This window comes from Dipodomys ordii, unplaced genomic scaffold (assembly GCF_000151885.1).
Source record: "Dipodomys ordii isolate 6190 unplaced genomic scaffold, Dord_2.0 Scaffold125, whole genome shotgun sequence".
Lineage (NCBI taxonomy): Eukaryota > Metazoa > Chordata > Mammalia > Rodentia > Heteromyidae > Dipodomys > Dipodomys ordii.
In genome coordinates this window covers 5322178-5338568 of record NW_012267341.1, presented here as the reverse complement: position 1 = coordinate 5338568, position 16391 = coordinate 5322178, and positions in this window count along the sequence as shown.

The window sequence follows — 16391 nt, the reverse complement described above, 5'->3', positions numbered from 1 at the left end:
GTAATAGAACTTTACTCACAAATCAATGTCAATCACAAAATCACAAAACGTCCTTGCTGGGAACTTGCTATCATAATCCTCATTTAGAATTTTTTTTAAAAAAGATAAATGCTCAGACAAGATTCCAGGATGTTAGTTGACAGTAAGGAGAAAGTTTTATTTATACTTGGGGCTTACTTCTCTTCAGATCAGAATCTCAGGGTGAAAGGAAGATTAGTTAATCTTCTAAAACAATAATCATTTAGGCAATAATGAAGGAAAGAGTACATTTTGTTTGATGGAAGATTTAGATATGGTAAGAAATATGCAATAATATACATTCAATTACTGTCTAATTATGGAATAAATATGAAAATGTGCTGGATTGATCCTTACATCCATAGACCCCACCAGGTCCTAGGGCATTGACATTAAGAACAAAGGAGACAAAGAGCAGACACAAAGAGGATAAATGTCCCAGCATACGCAGAAATAAAGAGCACAGAAAGGCGCAGTCTGGGCAAATATTTAAAAGGCAGGTTATAGTCAACCTCAAGCCTTGGATTAATGAGATAGATTTCATCCCATGGGAAAGCTACTATAATCAATAAAGTTTTTGAGCACAGATATTTTCAACTTCTTAACATCTTAATTGATTAAATTTATAGGTCACAACAGATCCTCCCATGTTAATTTTCCTTTCTGTAAAATAAGGAAATTCACCCTTCTCTAAGGAACCTAGTTTTTCATATTGTTGTTGTTGTTCATAGAGTCATTAGCTAGGTACTGGTGGCTCATGCCTGCAATCCTAACTACTCAGGAGGCTGAGTTGTAAGGATCATGGTTTAAAGCCAGACTGGGCAGAAAAGTCCTGTAGAGGCTCTTATCTCCAATTAATTACTCAAAAAACCCAGATGTGCTGTGGTTCAAAGTGGTAGAGCACTAGCCTTGAGCATAAGAGCTCAGGGACAGAGCCAGGCCCTGAGTTCAAGACCAAGAACAACAACAGAGTCATGATCTCCTTTTAAATACCTAATATTCACTGTTGCATTTACCAAAATTAACTCCAGGCAATTAAGTCTTCAAATGAGTTCTGTCCTAAAGAATCATAAAAATGAAGCAGGGCTCCTTCAAGATTAAACACATTCTTTTCCAGCAGTGTCATTCTGTGTCTTTCCTTACTGAAATGTAAAATAAAATGAAAATCTACTTGGAAGATTTGAAGGGTCTTTACTTCTTCCTCAATCAAGAAAATGTAAGCAACATCTGAAATAGACTTAAACAATAGCAAAGAACATTCTTTATTTCCAGTAGGGACATTTTGAAATTTGTATTACACTTGTAAGACTCTCACTGAAGTACTAAATTAAAAAGGAGCTTTAATTTCCCAGGTGCTTCATTTCTGGGAATACCTTCCTTTCTGCGAATCATGCTACTACTCTCTTGGCACAAAATAGAGTTTGATTCATGTTATAACTTTCGAGAATGCCAAGTTGAGTATTCCAGAAAATAAGAGTATAAGAACTCCCAAGTAGATAGAACCTCATTTTGAGTTGTTATCCAAAATAGATATGAAATCAAATGGATTTGGACCTCAGTTGACACAGGGACTTGATGTGCAGACATATGGAAATTCAATTTTAACAAACAATCTAATTATAAAATGGGCAAACAACCAGGAAGAGATACTTTATGTGGATGATGTACAGAAGCCAACTGAGCACATAAAAAGATGTTCAAAGAATGCAAATTGAAACCACAATGACATTTGCATGTACACCTATAAGAATAACTATGATAAAATAACAAGTGACAATCAAACAACTACTCTTGCATTAGCAGTTAGGATATGAAATTGTGCAGAGAGTCTGGAAATCATACAGCTAGTTTTTTTAAAAAATATATATACACACAACTATTCTATGGCTTGGCTATTTATCCAGAGACATGAACCGATATGTTGCTCATGTCCAAAACTTAAGCACAAATGTTCACAGTGGTTTTATACATGATATTCCATTAGAAAGAGCCCAGGTGTCTTTCAACAGTTAATCTGTCAATTGGTTAAATAAACTGAATAGTTACAGTTTAAAAAAATAAATGCTATGTCATAATGTATAATAGTATTCTGTAATTTAAGAAATACATTGATACTAGAATCTCAAGATGATTGTTGAGGAAAAGTCAGTTCCCAGAGCATACTCATTGCAAAATTTCATTTAAACCTCATTCTTAGATTGACAACTCACAGACAAGGAACATAGATGAGAACACAATGGTTGTGAGTTCACAAAGGGGATATGAAGGCATAGTGGTCATGTAAAGTCACAAAGGTTATATGAGGTCACAATGGCAAAGATAGGTCACAATGGTCATGAGAAAATAAGGAGGATATGAGGTTGCAATGGGTCTGTATGTCCCAATAGCAGTATGAGGACACAATGGTCATGTGGTCATAATGAGGACATGAGGTCATGAGAATAGGGGTCACAATGGGTCTATGATGTCACCATTCATTGTGAGATTAATCATTATGAGTTCACAATGGGCATGTGAGGTCACAATGGGTCTGTGATATCACAATGGCATTATGAAGGCACAATGGTCATAAGGTCACAATGGGGATTTGCTATCACAATGAGTCAGTCATGTCAAAATGCTGATGTGGCCAAGAGGTCTCTATGAGGATGTGAGGTCAAAATGGTTACATAGTGTCACAACTGAAATATGAGTTCACAATGGTCATGATGTCACAATGGCAAAACGAAGGCCAAATGGCCATGAGGTCACAGGAGAATGTGAGGTAACAATGGGTATTTGAGATCACAAGGGGTCTGTGATATCACAATGTAAAGAAGATGACAGTGGTTAGTCAACATGGGTATGTAAGGTCACGGTGGGTCTGTGATGTTACAATGCAAAGTAAAATCATAATGTTCTTCAGTTCACAAAGGCAAAGGTAGGTAACAGTGGTCATGGAGACACAGTGAGAATATGATACCATAATGGGTGAGTATGATGTCATAATGGATCTGTGATGTCACAATATAATGTGAGACTAAAATGGCCATGTATTCACAATGAAGATGCAAATTCACAGGGAGTCTGGGGGGGGGTCACGATGGCAATATGAAAGCACAATGGTCATGCTATGATAATGTGCTATGAGATCCTAATGGAGATATGAGGTCCCAATGGGTCGGTGATGTCACAATTCAATGTGAGATCCCAATGCCACGAGGTCACAAGGGGAGATATGTGACAACAATAGGTTTGTGATGTCACATTGCCAATATAAAGGCACAATCAGGGTGTGATACCACAATAGATATAGGAGGACATAAGGGATCTGTGATGTCACAGATCATTGTGAAACCACAATGATAATAAGGTCACAGTGGCTGTATGGATTATAATGGGTCTAAGATGTCACATGTGAGAGACAATGGTTAGAGGTCACAGAGGGGATATGAGGTCACAATGCACCGTGAGATGACAATGGCTGTGAAGTATCAATGAGGATATGAGGTCACAATGAGCCAGTGATGTCACAAGGCAGAGTGGTACCCAAGTGGGGATATGAGGTCACAATGGTTCTACAATGTCACAATGCAGAGTAAGATGACAAGGGTTGAGGTCACAGTGGGTCTGTGACGCCACAATGCAGAATGAGAGCACAATGGTCAAGAGATCTCAATGGAGATATGAGATCATAATTGTTTATCTTGATATTACCAATGCCAAAAATGATTTGTGAGCTTTTGTTAACTACACAAATTGGAGAAAACTGTAAGAACATATGCTTTCTGTGTATTATTTTGTACAAATACATGTGCACAAATCTGCCATTACCTCTTACTCTGGGTTACAGCAGCTTCTTCCTTCTACTCCCTTAAGTATAGGGTTGATCATAAATTCATGCTGTTTCCTGTTCTGAGCATTCTGCACCATTCTTTGTTGTTTTTCATTAACCATGTTCCATCCTTTAATAATAATCTCTTTATTAACCAATCATTGCATGTGTTTCTTGCCAAGATAGCAAGTTATATAAATGTGAAAGCATATTTCACCTGGATAGGCACTGAGCTCTGAGAAAAAAGACAAGCGCCAATTAATTCCATGACCATATAAGAAATGAATGTGAGCTCAGAAATGGGGGGAGGAAGGGTGAACAAATGTAGTCTTGGTATTCAATATATAAAATTCACTATGTAAATAAAAATAAACTATGCAACTTTTGGGCAGGGATAGGAGGGGGAAACTTGGGGGAAATGAAGGAAGGAGTGATATTGCCAAAGGATTGGACTCATTATTTGACTTATGGACTTGTAACCCTTCTGTATAATACTACAGTAATAATAATAAAATTATATGAAAAAGAAATGGTCATGAGATAGATCTCACCTACTGTATACAAGCCTGAGAGATTTTAAATAAATCATATTGTCAATTATCTCAGCATAACATTGTCTTGGCCATTGCCTGTGTACGTTTTCTTCTTTAATTAGACTGCATCTCCTAAGGTTAAGATGCAAGTCTTTATGCCAGTCATCCTTCTGAATAAAACTTCCTCCCCTTCTTAAGCTCAAACATTGTTTCATAACCAATTTTTATGGACTCCACTCAAGCTAAAGAAAACCTTTTTCTTTACATCATTTTTTAGTTTATTTAGGAAGTCATAATCTTAGTTTTACCACCTCTCTTTGGTTACCTGAGATATGAAATGTGAGTTGGATATAAATGCTCTGGATAGAGATGTCCAGCACTGGATCTTGGCTCACTTGCCATGAGACATTGGACACCATATTGAAAACTACTCACAGTTTTCTCAAATAAAACTGATGAATTGAATCCATTACTTAATTATTTTTTTCCTGTCCTCTACAGCCAAAAACTTTCAAACAATAGTCTTCTTTGTTGCTGTAGTCAGAATTACAAATATATATTATTGTAAGATTATATTTTATTTGCAATGTGTTTCCACACATTGACATAGTCAAAAGTTTGAGTGGAGTTTTTAGTTTAGAAAATTCCTATAATGTCTTTAACTCTTTTTTCAACTGATATAAATTAGAAATGAAAAAGAGAATGAGAGACAGAGTAGAGAGACAGAAACCGACAGAGAAATGTTGTAGAAGAGATATGGATCTTTTTTAATTGTTTGAAACTTTACTATGGTACCTTCAATTTGGTCCATTTTCCATTCCAATGTTTTTCCTAACCAACCTAGAGCACTTTTCATTATTTCTGTGCACCTCTTGACTGCACCTCTAAACAATTAAGTATCTTTATATACTAGGGTTGCTTTGTGTTCTTTGTCATATAAAAATCTATTGTAAGAAAGAAAACTCATGTCCTGTGTAGGAGTGTTTTGTTTGTACCTTTAAAAAGCTTGTACTCAGGCTGTCAGAGAAAGGAAACAATCTCATTTTCATCAAATATACACAGCAGAAACATTACTCTGATAGATACTTGAGCTTGAAAACAGAAAAGAAACTGTTGTTACTTAATCAGACACAAATATCACACAGAAGACAATTGCTTTTCTCCAGGCAAACAATGTGCTTACCCAGTAAATTCAGGTGCACTACTGACACAATCTGATCAGAAGCTTTTGGACGCCACAGATGCATCAAAAATGCTGACGTGTCACAAAAAAACATGATTACTATTCTTCTCTTTAAAGCAAGAAAAGTTGCAAATTTGGAAGTGGCAAGTATTTACAAAGCACACTGTGATTATCAGCACTTACTTAGTACTTACTAAGTACCAAAAACTGTGATGAGTTATAGTATTATTTTTTCTATCTTTTCTCCAATTCAAAATAAATCTAGGAATCTACTGTTAGGCCGATTTTCATAATAAAGTAAATTAACTTATATAAGTTATATTGTTAATAAATAGCAATACAGATGAAGGGGAAGGGAAAAAACAAATCGTTTAAATAGGGATACAGGTGGACCCATTGCAACAATGAGATGTACAAGTCGTTATGTCGAAAGACGAACTTTACAACTTTGGTGGGGGGAGGAGGACGGGGGAGGGAGATGTATGGGTAGGGATGGGAAGGGGAAACAAAAGAGGAGGCAAAAAAGCTTGATAAGAAATGTACTCATTATCTTGCCCATGTAATTGTAACCCCTCTGTACGGTATTTTCACAATAAAAAAATAGCAATACAGAATCTCAAGTTCAATCCTTTTAGATTACAAATATTATATACAGTTTCAAGTTGTCTATGGCATAGAGCAAAGGTAAGAATAGTCATCTTATGGCTCCACTCCACCCATTTTTATAGCAGTTTATTGAGTACTTGTCACATTCAAAACTTAATTCCAGAGAGACAAATCACTAGAAAGATCTATTTCATTCCTTCATTATAGAAAAAATAAAATAAATAAATTGTCCCCTTCTATATGATTTTAATATATATTTTTATTGTAAAGTATGTACAGAGGGGTTACAGTTACATGAGTAAGGTAATGAGTACATTTCCTATCAAGACATGTTACCACCTCTTTTGATTTTCCCCTACCAAACCTTCCATCTCTACCTCTCCAACTCCTGCCTCCACCCTGGGAAGTTGTAAAGTTTGTCTTCTTGTGCATCTCATTGTTACAATGAGTCAACCTGTATCCTTGTTTCAGCAATTTGTTATTTCCCCTCACCTCCCCAAATTAAAAAAATGTATATTCAAGGGCACCACAATCAAATACAGGGTAAACAGGGGTTATAAAGAACATACAAAAGTAACAAAAAAATCACATAGTACATTATAAGTACATTAAAAACAACAGCAACAAAGATAAAACCTCTTCTGTCTTTATCGTGGGGTTCATTTTTCTTACCATCATCTTATATGGTCATATGAACATAGCTTTTGACCTTTCAAACACCTGTAGAATACTAAAGCTAGATCCTTATATATCATCCTTCATCAGAATCAACTCCAAATGGATCAAAGACCTCAAAGTAAAAGCAGACACCGCGAAAACATTATAGGATGGAATAGGAGAAACTCTAGGGCTTCTTGGCACAGGCTGAAATTTTCCTAATAAAGACTCAGAAACACAACAAATCAAAGAAAGGTTGGACAAATAGGATTTCATGAAACTGTAGAGTTTCTGCATGGCAAAGGTCATAGCTAGCAAGATCAATAGAAAGCCCACAGATTGGGAGAAGATCTTCACTAGCCATACAAGGGACAAGGGCCTCATATCTAAAATTAAATCCCCCATATTATTTTTTAAATTAAAATATGTAGTGCATCAGGAACTGTTATGGAATAGTGGGTAAAGTAAAATAAGGGAAAGGGATATGGGGAATGTATGGGTTGGATTGAAACTGGATAGAACTATAATAAGATGTGTTGTAAGTATGATATTTAAGCAGATATTTAAAGAAGACAGGGGTATTTGATAGGTTAAAAAAACTGAAAGAGGAGTACATGTAAGACACAGAATAGCCCACCCTGAACTGTATATGTACACCCCCAATCCTAGCTACTCATGAGGCTGAGATTCAAGAACACCTGTTTGAAACCAGCCCAGGCAGATTATTTTTTTTTTAACTAACAATCAAAAGTCTGTAAGTAGAGACCTGGCTGATAGAATATCAGCCTTGAGCAAAAAATACTAAGAGTGTGAGGCCTTGAGTTCAAGCCCCAGTATTGGGAAAGTGAAGGAAGGCAAGAAGGCAGGAAGGCAGGAAGGCAGGGAGGGAGGGAGGGAGGGGGGGAAGAAAGAGAAAATGAGAGCAAGAAAAGAAAGAAATAAAGAAATAAAGAAAGAAAGAAAGAAAGAAAGAAAGAAAGAAAGAAAGAGAGAGAGAGAGAAAGAGAGAGAGAGAAAGAGAGAGGAAGGAAAGAAGGAAGGAGAAAAATGGAATGGCCATGAAATAAGAGTTACAGGGGGACCCATTACAACAATGAGATGTGCAAGACGTTATGTCAAAAAACGAACTTTACAACTTTGGCGGGGTGGGGCGGGGTGGTGGTGGTGGTGGTGGTGGTGGTAGGGGGTGTGGAGGTGTGGGTGGAGAGGGGAAGGGATTGTCTGGGAAAACAAAGGAGGAGGCAACAATGCTTGATAAGAAATGTACTCACTATTTTGCCCATGTAATTGTAACCCCTCTGTATGATATTTTCACAAAAAAAAAAAAAAACCAGTAAGGCAGAATGGTGATGTCTTGTATGACAGGCCAACAACAAAAAGAAAAGTAGTTTCAATAGATAAATTGAAGTCAGACAAGTAACCATGGCTAACGGAAGGATGTTTGTATTTTAAAGTTCATGAAATGGTAGCCAGTCAAAGGTTTGGGACAAAGAAATAATAGTTTCATTTAACTTTATACAAAACCACTCTTGCTGCTTTGTGGAGAACAGAGTGTTAGAGAAAGCCTAGAACTAGGGAGACCAGAGGGAAGTCTTACAAAGGATGATAAAAAGTAATAAAATTCTGGACATATTTTGAAAGTAAAACAAGTGGAATCTCCACTGAGATCAAATATATAGATTGAGAGAGACAAATAGAAATACAAACCAGAATCCAAAACTACATTTTTCCTCAGTCACTAGAAGGAAAGAGTTTTCATAATCGAGTTAGTATATTCTGAGAAGGAGAAGGGTTAGGAGAATTATCAGAAGTTGGCACTGTGTGGTTGAGATGGTCATTATGTATCCAATATGTGATGTGGAATGGGTATTTCTTCTATGAGGATGTAGCTTTGAATTGTGATCTCTTTTAGAGGTGTAAATGGGTACACAGTATGGAGACCTGATAAGATCAGTGAGAAAGTGTGCACAGATGAACAAAACAGCTCCTAAGTCAGAGCTCTGAGACAGGCAGTTGTAAGAAGTCAAGAAAAGGAGGATAAAGCAGCAAAGAAGTACAAGGTAGGAAGAAAGCAAAGCTAATAATGCACTTTTGTAATTTTTATTTTTTGCTGGTTCTGTGGCTTGAATTCTGGCCTTCAGCACTGTCCTGAGCTTCTTTCGCTCAGGCAAGCACTCTAGCAGTTGAGCCACAGCACTACTTCCAGCTTTTTTGAGTACTTTATTGGAGATAGGAGTCTCATGGACTTTCCTGCCCAGGCTGACTTTGAACTGCAATCCTCAGATCTCAGCCTCTTGAGTAGCTAGGATTACAGGCGTGAGCCATAGCACTTGGCAACTTCTGAAATTTTTACTACCATAAACTAATTGTTCAAGGGACTTCACTATGATGTTTAAAACATGCATATGAAGTATTTTGATCACATTCACAATATTTATATTACTCTATTTAAACTCTTCTCACTCCACCCTCTTCCTTTTTAAATAAAATTTTAACATATCTTCACCCTAACCTTTCCCACTCCCCTACATCTCCCCCCCCAAAACTGTCCCCTTTTGCAATTATGTCATGGTTTTTAAGTTCTAGATCTGGATGAGTTAAAATAAGCAATATCTATCTTTTTAAAGCTTGGCTCTTCTTTCTTTTCATGGCAATCTCTTCCTTTTAATTGACATACTTCATTATTCTTTATGGCTCAATATTACTACATTGTATATGAGCCACATGGTCTTTATCCAATCATTGGTTGTTGGGTAGCTAGTTAGGTTCTGCATCTTGGCTATTGTGGATAGTGCTGTCATCTTCAGGGGTGTGCTACTTATGTGTTCTGTATGCTGACTTGTATTCCTTATTACAGTATCCAAAGAGTGGCAGAGCAGGCTCATATAATTTTCATAGTGGCTCTGCTAACCTACATTCCTCACAACAGTATATAAAAATTCTTTTTTCCCCAGCATCTTTGCCAGCTAACTTTCTTACAGCCAAGTGACAAGAAAATGTCAAGGATGTGGGAGTGACTCCAATGTGTCAAATGTACATATAAGTCAACAAGTATTATCAACACTGAGAAGGGTCCATTGCTTGAGAATTATAGTAATCTGTAGAAGAATACTTTCACTGAATGGGGTAGAAGTCTGTGGTAGTAACCTTAAAGGGAAAAAGTGAATCACAATAGACAACTCTTAAAGATACCGGCTGCAAAAATAAATAAATGAATAAATAACTAAGTAAATAAATACATAAAAGCAGGTGAGAGTAATGGTATTAAATGCGATGTTTTTTCTTCAAAAGGGAAATATTATAACATATATGATTGTTTATAGGAAGTGATAATCCACAAGACCCAGGGAAATGTCACTTACATAAGAGAGAGAGAGAAAGAGAGGGAAAGGAAAAAAGGGAGGAAGGAAGGAAAAAGAAAGGAAGGGAAGGGAAGGAAGCAAGGAAGGAAGGAAGGAAGCAAGGAAGGAAGGAAGGAAGGAAGGAAGGAAGGAAGGAAGAAAGGAAGGAAGGAAGGAAGGAAGGAAGGAAGGAAGGAAGAAAGAAAGGAAGGAAGGAAGCCAGGCAAGCACAAGGGGTATTTAGTGAACAAATGGGTTGACTGGCTTTTAGTTAGAGGTGCAGATGGCACTACATGAGAAACAACATTATATCATATAACCACATAACAGCATTGTGTTATGTTGAGAACATTATATGACAACATGTATGGTTGATAAAAGTAGAAATACTGCCATTTTATTTGATTTTTCAATGAAGTCAAAGCAAGGTTTTTGGTACAAGGATGAGTTATAATAGCTAGAAAGTGAATTGACTACAATTACCTAGTGTGTTGACCCTTCAGGAACCATAATTTGGTTTCTGGTCATCAATTTAAGTGGGACCCACCAGTATAATCAATTTTTTTATTCTAGGCACAATCAATATACAGTATAGGCATGAAGTCGGCAAGGACTGAACCTAATCAAAATGTATTCTGTGAAAGAATGCTAAGAAAGAAACAAGAAGATCAGACCCCCAAAGAGGACTACGAGAAGAAAATCATAATAATTTTCCATTAAATTCAAGCTGGATATGAAAAAAGAAAGAATCAGATGCTTGAAAGACAGTGCACAGGTGGCAGAATCAAAGAAAGCTAGTCCAGGATGACTTGTTTATTAGTGAAATCTCAGTAATAAAGTTATTGATCTGGAAAATAAAGATGATGATTATCATCATGTGTAGTAGAAATGAAAGAGGAGTAGCAGTTCACTTTGCTAAGACACCTTAGAGTCCCAGATCCTTACAAGAGTTCTTCATGAAAAAGGCCAAGAAGATTGAAAAATTTTTCTAAACATAGATTAAAACAATTAAGAATTATATTAGAGAAAGAAATGTTGAATTAAGACATTAAAATCATTGATATATCAAAGCAAATCATGCAGAGATCACGAATACTAACAATAATGAAGAAGTGGGTAAATAGATGATATAATGACTTGAGATTTTATTTTATTTATTCATTTGTTTTGGTCAGCCGTAGGGCTTGAACTCTGGGCCTGGGCACTGTCCCTTAGCTCTTCAGCTCAAGGCAAGCACTCTACCACTGGAGCCATAGCTCCACTTCCAGTTTTCTGAGTGGTTTATTGGAGATAAGAGTCTCACAGACTTTACTGCCTGGGCTGGCTTTGAACTGTGATCCTCAGATCTCAGCTTCCTGAGTAGCTAGGATTACAGGCGTGAGCCACCAGCACCTGGCTATGACTTAAGAGTTTAAAGTAGTATATTTAAGGAAAGATCTGGAAGTGTGGACAAAGGAAGATGGCTGTCCTATTTTGGGGAGTTTGGGAGGAAAAGGGTACATGAAGGTGGGGATTAATGGGGAAATGATGTTATTGGGGGCACAGTCATTTACCCGCCAAACAAGACAATAATAGAACATCAAAGGGCAATTTGAGAGCAGGGAATTTTGTTCCTGGTAGACAATTACTTTGAAAGGATATACTGGGAAGGTTTAACTAATTAGAATTTAGAGGCTAAGAGAGGGTAAGACTGAAATTCTGAGTGTGGGATACAAAGGATGGAATTTCAGCTTCTCACTTGTTACACTTCAGAACTACATCAGTCTTCTCAGAGAGTAGTGGTGGATGTCACAGATTTCTGATGTTCAGATAGACTAGGTCTTACAAATATTACAGAATATCTGTCTTTTAGACATTCTTTCCAGTTCTGACTATTAAATTTGGAAGTAATCAGGACTTCTTTACATCTCATCTTGAATCCAAATTACTGAGAGATCTAAGGCTGGAAATCTTCTCTGCAGAAGTAGGAGCATTACTACAAATGGCTGTTGGAGCAAGAAGACCGTATGCCTGCATTTGTGTTTATTTGTGATGCAGTGAAACCAGGAATTGCTCTATGAAAGATTTCAAGTCTCTCTCAGTGGTGATGAAGACTTCAGAAAAGGGAGAGACTTTCTTCTAGAAAGACTGAAAGTGAGCAATCTTAATATCCAGGAAATTATAGATAATAAAGACAAATCTCCCTCCACATCTACTCCTAACTTCTGTACTCTTCTGAGCTTCAGAGCTAAAAGAATGCAGATAGCCATGGCTTTCTTAGCGTACATCACTTCCACCTTCTCTTCTTCCTCTTCTTCTCCTCATTCTCCTCTTCCTCCTTGCCATCCTTTCTTGTAATTCTCCTCCTCATCTTTATCATCCTGTTCCTCTTTCTTTTCCTCCTCCTCCTCTTCTTTGTCATTCTTTTCCTCCCTCCTCTCCTCTCTATCCTCCTCTTCTTCTTCCTTCTTTTCCTCCTTCTTCTCCCTCTCTTCCTCCTCGTTCTTCCTCCCTCTTTGTTCTTCTTCACCTAGGAAGTATGTGTGAGAATCACTTTCCCACATGATTATTACTTTCTTTCTTACTAGAATAGAATTCCACCTACTTACCACATTATTACTCAGGTCTTGCTATTGAAATATTGCAATTTCTAATTCCATGTTCTAATACATTGGAGACGCATTTACTCTCTTCATAATCCTGTATTAATACACTGATTTTATTAAATCAAATGTCCAGCTTTGGAGTTGTTGTTGTTAAGAACCCAAAGGTTTGCCAGGCGAAGTGATTCTTATATGGAGTCCTTTTCTGGAAGCAGAGATCTAGAGAATCAATGTTTGAGGCTCGTCAGGGATAAAAGCTAGAGAGACTCCTTCATAGCAAGACAAGGCAAGCATGGTGGTATGCCTGTAATCACAAACCTATAGGTTATAGGTAGGAGTATCATAATTTCCAGTCACCTAAGAAATAAACTAAGAGTTTATCTGAAAAATTATCTAAAACTAAAAGGACCAGCAGTCAGATTCAAGTGGTAGAGCACATGCCTAGTAAGTACAAGGCCCTGAGTTCAACACCCAGTACCACTAACAAAATCATTTCTCATCCTTTTCCTATTCACTGTCCAAATAAACTGTATGTTCCATCTCCATCATAATCTCTTGGGGAACCCAGTCTCTTTTCCCAGTCCCTTTTACTCATCTCTACTAGATTATCCATTAACTTTGCCTGTTAACTTGAATTTGCACTCTCAGTAACTGAACTTGCAGTGCATGAATCTTCTTATCTGAGACAATAACTCCTTTCCTGGAAGCTTGTGATATTGTATGAGACACCATTAATATTTCTGGAATTTTGGCTGATAGTTGTTGCTTACAATTCCCAGCAGAAATATAGTATGGGAAATAATCTTGTTGATGCTCCAAGATATCCCACACAAAATCCAATACTTTGAGGGTCTAAAGAGATAGTAGATTGTACAAATTATAACATATCATGTAAGAGTTAATTTTTCTCTTTGAATCAGAAAATGTGATAGATAAGGAATCAGCCCACTTAACTCCTACAATTGCCTCCCAGCTACTTCTATGGAAGCTATTCTTGGCTTCCCTGCTACTTCCTAAGTCACTCACCCAGGTAAGCAGGGTTCTGAGACTATGTCCAGGTTAAGTTTCAAGAATACTTGGTGCACATGGAAGGGTGTGTACTGATTTGTTTCTGTGTATATCTGTCATGGTACAGAATTAAATTCCAAGTTTAGAATGAGAGAAAGCCCTGAATAAAATGGGTCAGCCTGAGGTACCAAAGATGGTCAAAGGATAACAATTGAATGCAAAGTACAGGGCTGGGCCTAACAAAAATAGGCCTGATCAGTTAAATGGGGTTCTTCAAACTGAGAATGAACTAATTCCCCAATGCACCTGGAGATACTTTTATAAATATTCCTAAAGTAAAGGTGATTTTGTTCAGTTAGAAAGGTGAAACCTACACCAGATGTATGTCAGAGTTTAAACCTCATGGCAATTGTCATGAATGTAGGAAAAGCAACTCCTTCTGATGATGGGCAAGAAATACAAACACTGTCCTCCTAAAGGTAGGGAAGAAAGAAAACTGCTCTTTCCCCATCATTTCCAATGATGTGAAACCTGATTGCAAAAGTTTTCCTTTTCATTATTACCATCTCTGCAGTGTAAACACTGTACATATGGGGTTCCATAGCACTGTCAAAATGTGAGAGGTTTGTACAAGGCATACTTGTACAAAAAAATATTTGTTCCCTTTGGGACTCCTGATTGTGTGGCTGTGTTTGTACAGTAAGTTTATTACAGAGTGATAAAGAAGTGAGTTTTAGGGCTGGGATGTAGCTCAGTGGCAAAGTGCTTGCCTAGCAAGTGCAACATCCTGGGTTCGATCTCCAGTACCAAAAAAGAAAAAGACAAAAAAAAAAGAAGTGAGCTTTATTACTTGGGCCCTGGGATCTGGAGGTGCAAGGCTGAAGGACTTCCTCTGGTAATGGTTGGCCTTTTCATCTGTAAGCCTCAAGGTGAGACAGGCATCACACATAAGGGTTTAGGTCTCTTCTGTTCTCTCAGTATCTTCTTAAAAAGGCACCATGATTCAGTCATGGAAGCTTTACCTTATCAACCTTATCTATATCCCCAGTGCCCTAAATCAGAAGCTCATCATCAGATGAATGTGGGTTAAATTTCATGTATGGAACCTTGGGCAACACCCTCAAGCCATAAGCATAGGCAAACCAAAGTAGTGTCACAGAAGAATTGCTAGTGGTTTTCTTTCCCCCAGCAGGGATCCTGGTGAAGCTTTCTGTGTCATTAAATCATTGTGCTATTGCCTCTTTTGTTGTAGTTGAGTAAACCTCTAAGGGAGTCAATGTGCTAAGTTAATGTATTTTACCCTAGACATTTAACACTCAAGCGTACGGTACCAAGAACAAAGATGTGCCCAGCACCAGTGGCTCAAACCTGTAATCCTAGGTATTCAGGAGACTGAGATTTGAGATTGTGTTTTGAAGCCAGCTGGGGCAAGGATGTCCCTGAGATTCTTATCTCTAGGAAAAAGCTGGAAGTGGCACTGTGGCTTCAAGTGGTAGAATACTAGCCTTGAGAAGAAAAAAAAAAGTAAAAGAAAAAAAAGGAGCTCAAGAACAGCACCCTAAGTCAAGAGTTCAAGCCCCAGAGCCAGGGGGGAAAAAAGATATGTTTAGATACACATTTCTTAAAGATATATTTAGATACATATTTCTTCAACCTAGGCAACTAGAAATCAAAGGTAGCTCCAATTGCTCCATCTGCTGTTTTGACAAATATTAAATAACAAAAAAAAATAAGAGTCACATAGCCTATACCTGCCATGAGAAAGGATTTTATGTACAGAACCCATCCCCAAATTTGAATCTAGAACATAAGTGCATATGCAAAAGATGAAACTTACTGTCTATTAGCATATAGCATGAAGTTGTATCAATAACGTAGATGATACAGGCATTTATATCTGGATTTACATCCAGATATATTTTACAGCTAAGAGAAGTTCAATTTATCTAACCAAATTGAGTTCTATGTTCTCACCGGTACAGTGGAGACATCAACCCTCTTTCCTGTAAGCTTACAGTACAACTACAAGCTAATTGCTTGGCTGGGTATCTGGTGCATAATGAATGCGTTGGGCCACCATTTTTCACTGGTCAGGGCCATAGATGGACTTGTTTTTTGTAAGAAGATGGATGGCATGTGATAAAAGGCATCTGAACTTTCACATTAAGAGTAGTGATTTTAACCATTCCCCAGTCTTTGCATAGATTTTAACCATTCCCCAGTCTTTGCTTCTTTCAAGGTCAATATAAGTTACTAGATTTCAATTACATTGACTCCTCCAATTTAATACTTCCGCCTCTCACATCCTCATCCTTCCATGAAATGGTCCTCCTGAGGCCATTTGTATTGGCTTATGCATGCTTTTTTTGAGATTCCATTCTGCTCTATATTAGTTTACTTACACACTTCTCTCAACGACTTCCCCATTGCTGAACGGGCCCCTTAGGGAGAAGCTCCTCTTGTGCTTTATTCTGTACTTAACAGTGACTGTTTGGACTTAATAGTAAGTCACTACACATTTGAGGAAGTGCTCTTAACTACAAAACTTGAAAGATACAAGTTAATCCTCACAACGGCTCCAAGAGATGAATACCAGCCAAGCTCATTCCAGTTTCACAGACAAGAAAATTGAGGCTTTCAGTCAATCAC